At 37.8% G+C, this 11,394-nt stretch overlaps 1 non-coding gene across 1 annotated transcript; it reads right to left on the minus strand.

The window, feature by feature from the left end:
- Positions 1 to 247: 247 nt before the first annotated feature.
- LOC130983872 (small nucleolar RNA R71) lies at positions 248 to 355 on the minus strand. The gene has a single exon (XR_009087843.1). It is a non-coding gene; the product is annotated as a small nucleolar RNA R71 (small nucleolar RNA).
- Between the last annotated feature and the right edge of the window lie 11,039 nt (positions 356 to 11,394).

The following is an 11,394-nucleotide window of genomic DNA, read 5'->3' on the forward strand; positions in this document are numbered from 1 at the left end:
GAATTGCAAGTTCCATGGACTTCCATTAGAAGATCCTCATCAGTTTTTAGCTAAATTCTTGCAAATCTGTGACACTGTCAAGACCAATGGGGTTGACCCTGAGGTCTATAGACTTATGTTATTCCCTTTTGCTGTAAGAGACAGAGCTAGGATATGGTTGGACTCACAACCTAAAGAAAGCCTGAACTCTTGGGAAAAGCTAGTCAATGCCTTCTTGGCAAAGTTCTTTCCACCTCAAAAATTGAGTAAGCTTAGAGTGGAAGTCCAAACCTTCAGACAGAAGGAAGGTGAATCCCTCTATGAAGCTTGGGAAAGATATAAACAATAGATTAGAAAGTGTCCTTCTGACATGCTTTCTGAATGGAGCATCATAGGTATCTTCTATGATGGTCTGTCTAAACTGTCCAAGATGTCATTGGACAGCTCTGCTGGAGGATTTCTTCATCTGAAGAAAATGCCTGCAGAAGCTCAAGAACTCATTGAAATGGTTGCAAATAACCAATTCATGTACACTTCTGAAAGGAACCCTGTGAACAATGGGACGAATCAGAAGAAAGGAATTCTTGAGATTGATACTCTGAATGCCATATTGGCTCAGAATAAAATATTAACTCAGCAAGTCAATTTGATTTCTCAAAGTCTGTCTGGAATGCAAGCTGCACCAGGCAGTACTAAGGATGCTTCATCTGAAGAAGAAGCTTATGATCCTGAGAACCCTTCAATGGAAGAGGTGAATTACATGGGAGAACCCTATGGAAACACCTATAATCCTTCATGGAGAAATCATCCAAATCTCTCATGGAAGGATCAACAGAGACCTCAACAAGGTTTCAACAACAATAATGGTGGAAGAAACAGGTTTAGCAATGGCAAACCTTTTCCATCATCTCCTCAGCAACAGACAGAGAATTCTAAGCAGAGCCACTCTGACTTAGCAACCATGGTCTCTGATCTAATCAAAACCACTCAAAGTTTCATGACTGAAACAAGGTCCTCCATTAGGAATTTGGAGGCATAGGTGGGACAGTTGAGCAAGAAAATTACTGAACTCCCTCCTAGTACTCTTCCAAGCAATACAAAAGAGAATCCAAAAGGAGAATGCAAGGCCATTAATATGACCCACATGGCCGAACTTGGAGAGGAGGAAGAGGCAGTGATCGCCACTGAAGAAGACTTCAATGGACGTCCACTGACCTCTGTAACATCCCTTCCAGCAAAATACCTTGCTTAAGTCAGGGTATTTCTACTAGAAAGAACATTACGTAACCTTCTCTAGTATTAACTACTTAATTATCGAGCCTTTGTATCAAGTTCGCGTCTTAGTTTTAAGAAAATTCCAAAAAATTGTTTTTTTATTCATCAAAGTCGTAATTCAAACATTTACAAATAATAATAGTCACATAAATATTATTGATAATAATTCTTGTACAAAAGAAACCAAATAAAACTCAAATACAATATACCAAACCTACCCCTCTATATGAAATAAAATCTCAAGGGACAATCAGCGAGGGGACTCTACCAGACCAATTAAAACCATAAAGAAAACCTACTAATCGCTCGCAGCTTCAAATTGCGTCTTCAAACCTGTGTCACTGAAAGGGTGGAAAATTTGGGGGTGAGAACCAAACCACATGTTTTCAGTAGAGGCCAAGAATGCTGTGAAAGTAAAGAATAAAGCGCAAATAGTTAATTATTCAAAATCCTAGACCCATATTTTCTTTATAAAACTCTTAAAAGTTTCCTAGACTGTATGAATGACTAATTTGTTCCAAGCATAGGTTCATTAAGTCTATGCTGAACCAGCTTAATCTTTCATACTTTACTAAACCTCAAACACAAACCAATCACGGCCTCAGGCCTAAGCAATTCAATCAACATCCAATTCACCACAATCCAGTCAATCAGTTACAAACACAAGTAATGAGGTTCAAACACAATCAAGAGCAAGTATATCAAGTATAACAATTAGCAGTTAACAGAATTATTCATTTAAGCAAACCAATTACATTATACACACCAAACAATGTCACATAGATGCATATGATGAATGTCTAGTCCTAGTGCAAGTAATGAGCTCATCTGTCGGTTTCTACCCGCTCCCGACGTAACCCAGCATTACTAGCTGGATATGGCTTTCCAGTTGACCATACCCTTGTGTACAGGAAATAACCCCTCTGCCACCACAGGGTCCACTGCACGCAGGAAATAACACATCTGCCACTGCAGGGATGTATGCCGACACACCTTCTGTATACAGGAAATAACCCCTCTGCCTTATAGAATTAAAATATGGATCTGTACCGCAAGAAAGCGTTCTCAGTGGTCGCACCACTATCTATCTGACTGCCTCAATGCAGCAGATCATCACATAATCATTCTTATTACCATCATTCATTATCATTCTCATTATTCATCATCGCTTTCACATTCTTATGCAATACCACTTCCTTTCTCAGTTCAATCATACTATAAAAACTTTACATCTTTCCATTTCCTTTCATAGTTGTAAATACGCAAGCGGGACAAGACCCACGCCCTTGCCAACAATCTCGTATACCAAATAATCTCTTCTTAAAAGAATCATTGAAGTTTCTATCATTAAATAAGCCTTAAATATTGATTTTGACTAAGTCCTTATACTTTCATAAAAATTCGGACATAATCTCCTTTAAAAATAGGACTTAGCCACCCTTACGAGTCCCAACCAAACAATTTACCAAACTCTTTTCAACCTTTCCAATATCAATTCAATTCAGAAACAAGCAAATTCCAACATTGAATCAGCCATATAACGCTAAGGTTCATCTTTAATTTTATGAACTCATAACTCTCACTCAAGCATTCTCAACACCCTATCTTCTTTTCTGTTTTTAATACAGCAAATGAACTCGGAATTGCGCAAACTTTATGTCCAGGTGTTCGTCTTGAAATAAGCTTTCTAACAAACCAAAGATCATAATTTTTTGGTTTCTCTAGCCTTAGGAATAAAGGAAAAACCAAGACTGCTCTGCAGTGGGTAAAACCAGAAAAACAGCAGCAGCATGTGACATTCAAAATTAAATATAAAATCCAAGTTAAATCCAATGACTTTGAAATTTAATACAGTTTAACTTCACTCATCCAAGTTTCTTTTCCAATTGGTTTCAGGTCAATATCATTTTTAATGAAGAAGTTATATAATCTAGAAGTTGACTAATTTTCTGCAGAATTCTGTTTTAAAAGTTAATGAACTTATCTTCTTCCAAGTCCCATAACTTACTCATTAAAACATGGATAGCCCTGAAATTTAAGTCACATATGCTAAACATAATTAATTTTCAACTCCAATTGGTTGCATCTCAATATCTATCCAGGATCAAAAGTTATAAATTCTCAAAGTTACTGATTTAAGAAAACAGAATCTGGTTTTTTTTCTGCATAATGCATCATCTTTCAAAAATTCATATCTTTCAAACTACAAGTCCAATTGTTCTGAAATTTTACGGCATTAAAATAATAGGAATAAAGTTTTATTTAAAATTGGTTTCATTTCAAAATGCAAACTGGAGAATTTCTAATAGAGGAAACAAGTTGCTGCTGTGTTAAACGCTCAGCAGAAAAACCAGATTTGACATCCATATTTCAAAAATTTACCATAAATCATAAACTTAGTGAAAAAGTCTCAAATTCAGCAGTCCAGTTCCCTATGTTCCCAAGCTCAATCCGGACTTGGTCCCACGCAATTCCGATAATCACAGAAATAGTTATATTTTTTCAAAATTTCCGGCTTCTTTTTAAAAATAATGCAGAAAATCAAGTTTTACATTTTAACTTTGAAAAATCATAACTAGTTCTATAATTAATTCAAACTTCTCAAAATTGAGTCTCAACAACAACTTTTATCATACTTTACTCAGCTTTTACTCTTATACCATTTCGATTATCGTTGAATAACTGTTTCACTTCCAAAGTCACTTTTTAATTTCAAAAATCAGATTTTCAGCAATCTATTTAGTATTCAAAATCCAACCCTTCAAAACCCCTCAAAACAATTCCAACTCAACCACCAACCAAGTTCATTAACATTACAATATACCAAATAACAACTCAACGGCAACAAATCCAACATAACCCATTAAAATTCAAAAATTCACAACAATTGGTCATCAAACAATTCCCAATCCACATAATCAATCAGTATCACTAATCAACAATTCCAAATCACAATCTCAACCGTTCCAATCACAATTTCAGCCACAATTCAATATTCACATAATCAATCAATTACTCACAGGTATTAAATCTATTTGCAGTTACTCATAAACCTTGTAGGCATTCTTAAATTGAAATCGTTTTAAACCCCCTACCTCGATGTCGCAATCGCATACTTTAACGTAACAACTCTCTTCTCTTTTAGTTTCAAGGCAGCAGCGGTAACTCTCACGCAACCGGAACAGCAACAATATTAGCCTTCACAGCACTGACCATGGTTGCAGTAAGATAGAGGATTCAAATTGGATAGGAATCCAAAGCAATTTCAGCTCTAAGAATTCAAGACAAAGCAAGAACTAAAATAGAATTAAAACCAGAACATGGCAACCACAGCAGTGACAAAACACAACGTGTAAATGGATCAACTCTAAGGAGAAGATAAGACCAGTACCCAGATAGCAAAATCAGAATCAGTAACAGCTTCAACCGTCCCATGGCAGCACCAGCTTCAATACTCGACCTAATTGTAACAGGAAATAGGTGCCAGAAAGGGGCTGAACAACAAAGATATAGGCAACCATGATTAAAACAAGCACATGGAAGAGAAACAAAGTATAATCAGAGTAAGGGTGAGAGTGTTACGGTTTCAAAAATAGGAAAATTGAAATCAGAACAAGGAGGAAGACACTAGCTGAATTAAGAGTTGGTGGCGGCAGCTTGCTTTCTCTGATTACAAGCTCCATCCACGGCAGCTCCAAAAATCAAAAGGACAGAGATTAGAAGCAGGAAACGCCGTTCTTGTAGCAGCTCCAAATCAACAACAACCGTATTACCCTCCCCGTCAGTCTCACTTCTCCGTTATTCTTCCTCTTCTTCTCTGGCTCTGACGACAGCAACGGCAACCCGCACAAGGAGCGGCACAGCGCGGCGATCCTCCTTCCTCTCTTCTTACTCTGTTCCGTCACTCTCTCTCCCTGTTCTCCGTTTCCCCCCTCGAGCTCCCCCTGTTCCCTTTCTTTCCTTTCTGTGTTTGTGTTTATTTGTGAAATTAGGGTATCAATTAGGAATTTAGTGAAATTAGGATTTTATAAAGAAATAAGGATAGATATGAATAGATATTTTGATAAAATTGAAGAGTAGAGTAATTTTAAAATTAAATATACTCTATTAAAAATATATGAGAACATTATTTATCAACATATTGCTAAGTTCAATTAATTATTTATAGTGTAAATTATAAAATAAGCATATTAATCACATATTTATAAAAGATAGTTTAAACTCAATACCAATTATTCAAATTAAATGATATATCCTTTTATATTTTTCTATCACAGAAACTTTAATTTCAATTTACAAAATATCTAATTATAATAAAATTACTTAAACTTTAAGTATTTATAAAAATCCATTTAATCATTCCTAATAAATTAATCTCTATGAGCTCAAACTAATACAATAAACCATAATTTAATCATAATAAAATTTTCTTAAATTAAATTATATAACACTTCCATTACTTACACAAAATATTAATTAACTTAACTCCAAATATTAATAAAACTAATTTAATTATTCTTAATTGATTAATTTATAAAATAAGATATCAAATTAATAAAATAAATCGTAACCCTTTCAGAATAAAAGTTACTTGAATTAAATTATACAATTCTTTCTTATTTTTCAATTACTAAAATTATACAAAATATTCCATTATATAAAATTACTTAAGAATATTAATTAATTCAAAATAAACTATCTCCGAATCTATTTAATTAGTTCTAATAAAATAATTTCTAAAATTATAAAGTTTAAACTCAATAAGGTAAAATCACAATTTATTTATATTTAGATTTTTTCAAAAATGCGGGATGTTACAGCCTCCAATAAGTTCCCTAATGAGGAACCATGGGAATCCGAGGCTCATAATGAGACCATAGAGATTCCATTGGATTTACTTCTGCCATTCATGAGCTCTGATGAGTATTCTTCCTCTGAAGAGGACGAATATGTCACTGAAGAGCAAGTTGCCAAGTACCTTGGAGCAATCATGAAGCTAAATGACAAGTTATTTGGTAATGAGACTTGGGAGGCCCTTTGCTCACCAAAGAAGTGGATGACTTGTCTAGGCAGAAATTACCTCAAAAGAGACAGGACCCTGGGAAGTTCTCAATACCTTGTACCATAGGCACCATGACCTTTAAGAAGGCTCTGTGTGACTTAGGGTCAAGTATAAACCTCATGCCTCTCTCTGTAATGGAGAAGCTAGGGATCTTTGAGGTACAAGCTGCAAGAATTTCACTAGAGATGGCAGACAATTCAAGAAAACAAGCTTATGGACTTGTAGAGGATGTTCTGGTAAAAATTGAAGACCATTACATCCCTGCTGATTTCATAGTCCTAGAGACTGGGAAGTGTATGGATGAATCTGTCATCCTTGGCAGACCCTTCCTACCCACAGCAAAGACTGTGATTGATGTTGACAGAGGAGAATTGATAATTCAAGTGAATGAAGAATCCTTTGTGTTTAAGGCTCAAGGATATCCCTCTGTCACCATGGAGAGGAAGCATGAAGAGCTTCTCTCAAAACAGAGTCAAACAGAGCCCCCACAGTCAAACTTTAAGTTTGGTGTTGGGAGGCCACAACCAACTTCTAAGTTTGGTGTTGAACCCCCATATTCAAACTCTAAGTTTGGTGTTGGGAGGTTCCAACATTGCTCTGAGTATCTGTGAGGCTCCATGAGAGCCCATTGTCAAGCTACTGACATTAAAGAAGCGCTTGTTGGGAGGCAACCCAATGCTATATTTATCTATTTTCCTTTGTTATTTTATGTTTTCTGTAGGTTGATGATCATGGGAAGTCACAAAATCAATTGAAAAAGCAAAAACAGAATGAAAAACAGAAAGAAAAATAGCACACCCTAGAGGAAAACCTTGCTGGCGTTTAAACGCCAGTAAGGGCAGCAAATGGGCGTTTAACGCCTAGTCTGGCACCATTCTGGGCGTTTAACGCCAAAAAGGGGCACCAGACTGGCGTTAAACGCCAAGAAAGGGCAAGAAGCTAGCGTGCAAGAAGCTAGCGTTAAACGCCAGAAATGGGCACCAGCCCGGCGTTTAATGCTAGAATTGGCATAAAGAGCATTTTTGCTCGCCACTTGGTGCAGGGATGAATTTTTCTTGACACCTCAGGATCTGTGGACCCTACAGGATCCCCACCTACCCCACCACTCTCTCTCTTTTTCACCCATTCACCAATCACCTCAACATCTCCTCCCAAAAAAAAAAACCCCTCCCCTATCAAATCCCACCATTCTCTTCACCACTCACATCCATCCTTCATAAAACCCCACCTACCTCACCATTCAAATTCAAACCACTTTTCCTCCCAAACCCACCCATACATGACCAAACCATACACCCCATCTCCACTCCTATATAAACCCATCTTCACCACCTCATTTTCACACAACCTAAACACTACTTCTCTCCCTTTGGTCGAACCACAAAGCCACCTACATCTCCTCCATTTTTTCTTCTTCTACTATCTTCTTTCTTGTTTTGCTCGAGGACGAGCAAACCTTCTAAGTTTGGTGTGGTAAAAGCATTGCTTTTTGTTTTTCCATAACCATTTATGGCACCTAAGGCCGGAGAAACCTCTAGAAAGAGGAAAGGGAAGGCAAAAGCTTCCACCTCCGAGTCATGGGAGTTGGAGAGATTCATCTCAAGGGTGCATCAAGACCACTTCTATGAAGTTGTGCCCTTGAAGAAGGTGATCCCTAAGGTCCCTTTCAAACTCAAAAAAGGTCAACTTTGATCAAAGGTTTGACCAAGTTCTCATAGACATTTGTGAAGAGGGTGCTCAATGGAAGAGAGATTCAAGAGGGAAGCCGGTTCAACTGAGAAGGCACGACCTTAAGCCCGTGGGTAGGGGATGGTTGGAGTTTATCCAACGCTCAATCATTCCCACTAGCAACCGGTCCAAAGTTACTATAGACCGAGCTATCATGATTCATAGCATCATGATTGGAGAGGAAGTAGAAGTTCATGAGGTTATAGCCCAAGAACTTTATAAGATGGCGGACAAGTCCTCTACCTTGGCAAGGTTAGCCTTTCCTCATCTCATTTGTCACCTCTGTTATTCAGTTGGAATTGACATAGAGGGAGACATCCTCATTGATGAGGACAAGCCCATCACTAAGAAAAGGATGGAGCAAACAAGAGATCCCACTCATCATGAAATCCCTGAGATACCTCAAAGGATGCACTTTCCTCCACAAAACTATTGGGAGCAAATCAACACCTCCCTAGGAGAATTGAGTTCCAACATGGGACAACTAAGGGTGGAGTACCAAGAACATTCCATCCTCCTCCATGAAATTAGAGAAGATCAAAGAATCATGAGAGAGGGGCAACAAAGGCAAGGAAGAGACATTGAGGAGCTCAAGCACTCCATAAGATCTTCAAGAGGAAGAACAAGCCGACATCACTAAGGTGGACCCGTTCTTTAATTTCCTTATTCTTTATTTTCCTGTTTTTCGAACTTTCATGCTTATGTTTATCTATGTTTGTGTCTTATGATCATTAGTGTCTTAGTGTCTATGCCTTAAAGTTATGAATGTCCTATGAATCCATCACCTTTCTTAAATGAAAAATGTTCTTAATTGAAAAAGAGAAGAATTGCATGAATTTTGAATTTTATAACAGATTAATTATTTTGATGTGGTGGCAATATTTTGGTTTCTGAATGTATGCTTGATTATGCCTTTTGAATTTGTTGTTCATGAATGATTGGCTCTTGAAAGAATGATGAAAAAGGAGACATGTTACTGAGGATCTAAAAAATCATAAAAATGATTCTTGAAGCAAGAAAAAGTAGTGAATACAAAAAAAAACGAAAAACAAAAAGGGAAAAAGAAAAAGAAAAAAAATAATGAAGTTGTGATCCAAGGCAAAAAGAGTGTGCTTAAGAACCTTGGACACCTCTAATTGGGGACTCTAGCAAAGCTGAGTCACAATCTGAAAAGGTTCACCCAATTATGTGTTTGTGGCATGTATGTATCCGGTGGTAATACTGGAAGACAGAGTGCTTTGGGCCACGGCCAAGACTCATAAAGTAGCTGTGTTCAAGAATCATCATACTTAACTAGGAGAATCAATAACATTATCTGGATTCTGAGTTCCTATAGAAGCCAATCATTCTGAATTTCAAAGGATAAAGTGAGATGCTAGTGCACGAAATTGCAATCACACTTTTGCAATCCCGCACAACTAACCAGCAAGTGCACTGGGTCGTCCAAGTAATACCTTGCGTGAGCAAGGGTCGATCCCACGGAGATTGTCGGCTTGAAGCAAGCTATGGTTATCTTGTAAATCTTAGTCAGGATATCAGAAATTATCAGGATTGATTGTAAAAAGCAAAAGAACATGAAATGGTTACTTGTATTGCAGTAATGGAGAATAGGTTGGGGTCTTGGAGATGCTCCATCTTCTGAATCTCTGCTTTCCTACTGTCTTCCTCATCAAACACGCAAGACTCCTTCCATGGCAAGCTGTATGTAGGGTTTCACCGTTGTCAGTGGCTACCTCCCATCCTCTCAGTGAAAATGTTCCTATGCTCTGTCACAGCATATGGCTAATCAGCTGTCGGTTCTCGGTCAGGCCGGAATAGAATCCATTGATTCTTTTGCGTCTGTCACTAACGCCCCGCCTGCTAGGAGTTTGAAGCACGTCACAGTCATTCAATCATTGAATCCTACTCAGAATACCACAGACAAGGTTTAGACCTTCCGGATTCTCTTGAATGCCGCCATCAGTTCTAGCTTATACCACGAAGATTCTGGTTAAGGAATCCAAGAGATATCTACTCAATCTAAGGTAGAACGGAGGTGGTTGTCAGGCACACGTTCATAGTTGAGAATATGATGAGTGTCACGGATCATCACATTCATCCGGGTTAAGAACAAGTGATATCTTAGAATGGAAGCAAGCATGATTGAATAAGAAACAGTAGTAATTGCATTAATCCATCAAGACACAGCAGAGCTCCTCACCCCCAACCATGGGGTTTAGAGACTCATACTGTGGAAGGTACACAAAGAAAACGTGTAAAGTGTCATGAGGTGCAGATACATTGTCAAGAGATCCTATTAATAGTAAATTAGTAACCTAAGGTTTACAGAAATGAGTAAATGACAGAAAAATCCACTTCCGGGCCCACTTGGTGTGTGCTTGGGCTGAGCATTGAAGCTTTCATGTGTAGAAACCTTTTCTGGAGTTAAACGCCAGCTTTCATGCCAGTTTGGGCGTTTAACTCCAAGTTTTATGCCAGTTCCAGCGTTAAACGCTGGAATTTCTGAGGCTGATTTGCCACGCCGGTTTGGGCCATCAAGTCTCGGGAAAAGTATGGACTATTATATATTGCTGGAAAGCCCAGGATGTCTACTTTCTAATGCCGTTGAGAGCGCGCCAATTGGGCTTCTGTAGCTCCAGAAAATCCACTTCGAGTGCAGGGAGGTCAGAATCCAACAGCATCTGCAGTCCTTTTCAGTCTCTGAATCAGATTTTTGCTCAGGACCCTCAATTTCAGCCAGAAAATACCTGAAATCACAGAAAAACACACAAACTCATAGTAAAGTCCAGAAAAGTGAATTTTAGCTAAAAACTAATAAAAATATACTAAGAACTCAACTAAAACTACTAAAAACATACTAAAAACAATGCCAAAAAGGGTACAAATTATCCACTCATCACAACACCAAACTTAAATTGTTGCTTGTCCCCAAGCATCTGAAAATCAAAATAGGATAAAAAGAAGAGAATATACTATAGACTCCAAAATATCAAAGAAACATAGTTCCAATTAGATGAGCGGGACTAGTAGCTTTTTGCCTCCGAACAGTTTTGGCATCTCACTCTCTCCTTTGAAGTTTAGAATGATTGGCATCTATAAGAACTCAGAACTCAGATAGTGTTATTGATTCTCCTAGTTAAGTATAATGATTCTTGAACATAGCTAGTGTATGAGTCTTGGCTGTGGCCCAAAGCACTCTGTCTTCCAGTATTACCACCGGATACATACATGCCACAGACACATAATTGGGTGAACCTTTTTAGATTGTGACTCAGCTTTGCTAGAGTCCCCAATTAGAGGTGTCCAGGGTTCTTAAGCACACTCTTTTTGCCTTGGTGCACAACTTTATT

The sequence above is a fragment of the Arachis stenosperma genome, chromosome 5, assembly GCF_014773155.1.
Source record: "Arachis stenosperma cultivar V10309 chromosome 5, arast.V10309.gnm1.PFL2, whole genome shotgun sequence".
Classification (NCBI taxonomy): Eukaryota; Viridiplantae; Streptophyta; class Magnoliopsida; order Fabales; family Fabaceae; genus Arachis; species Arachis stenosperma.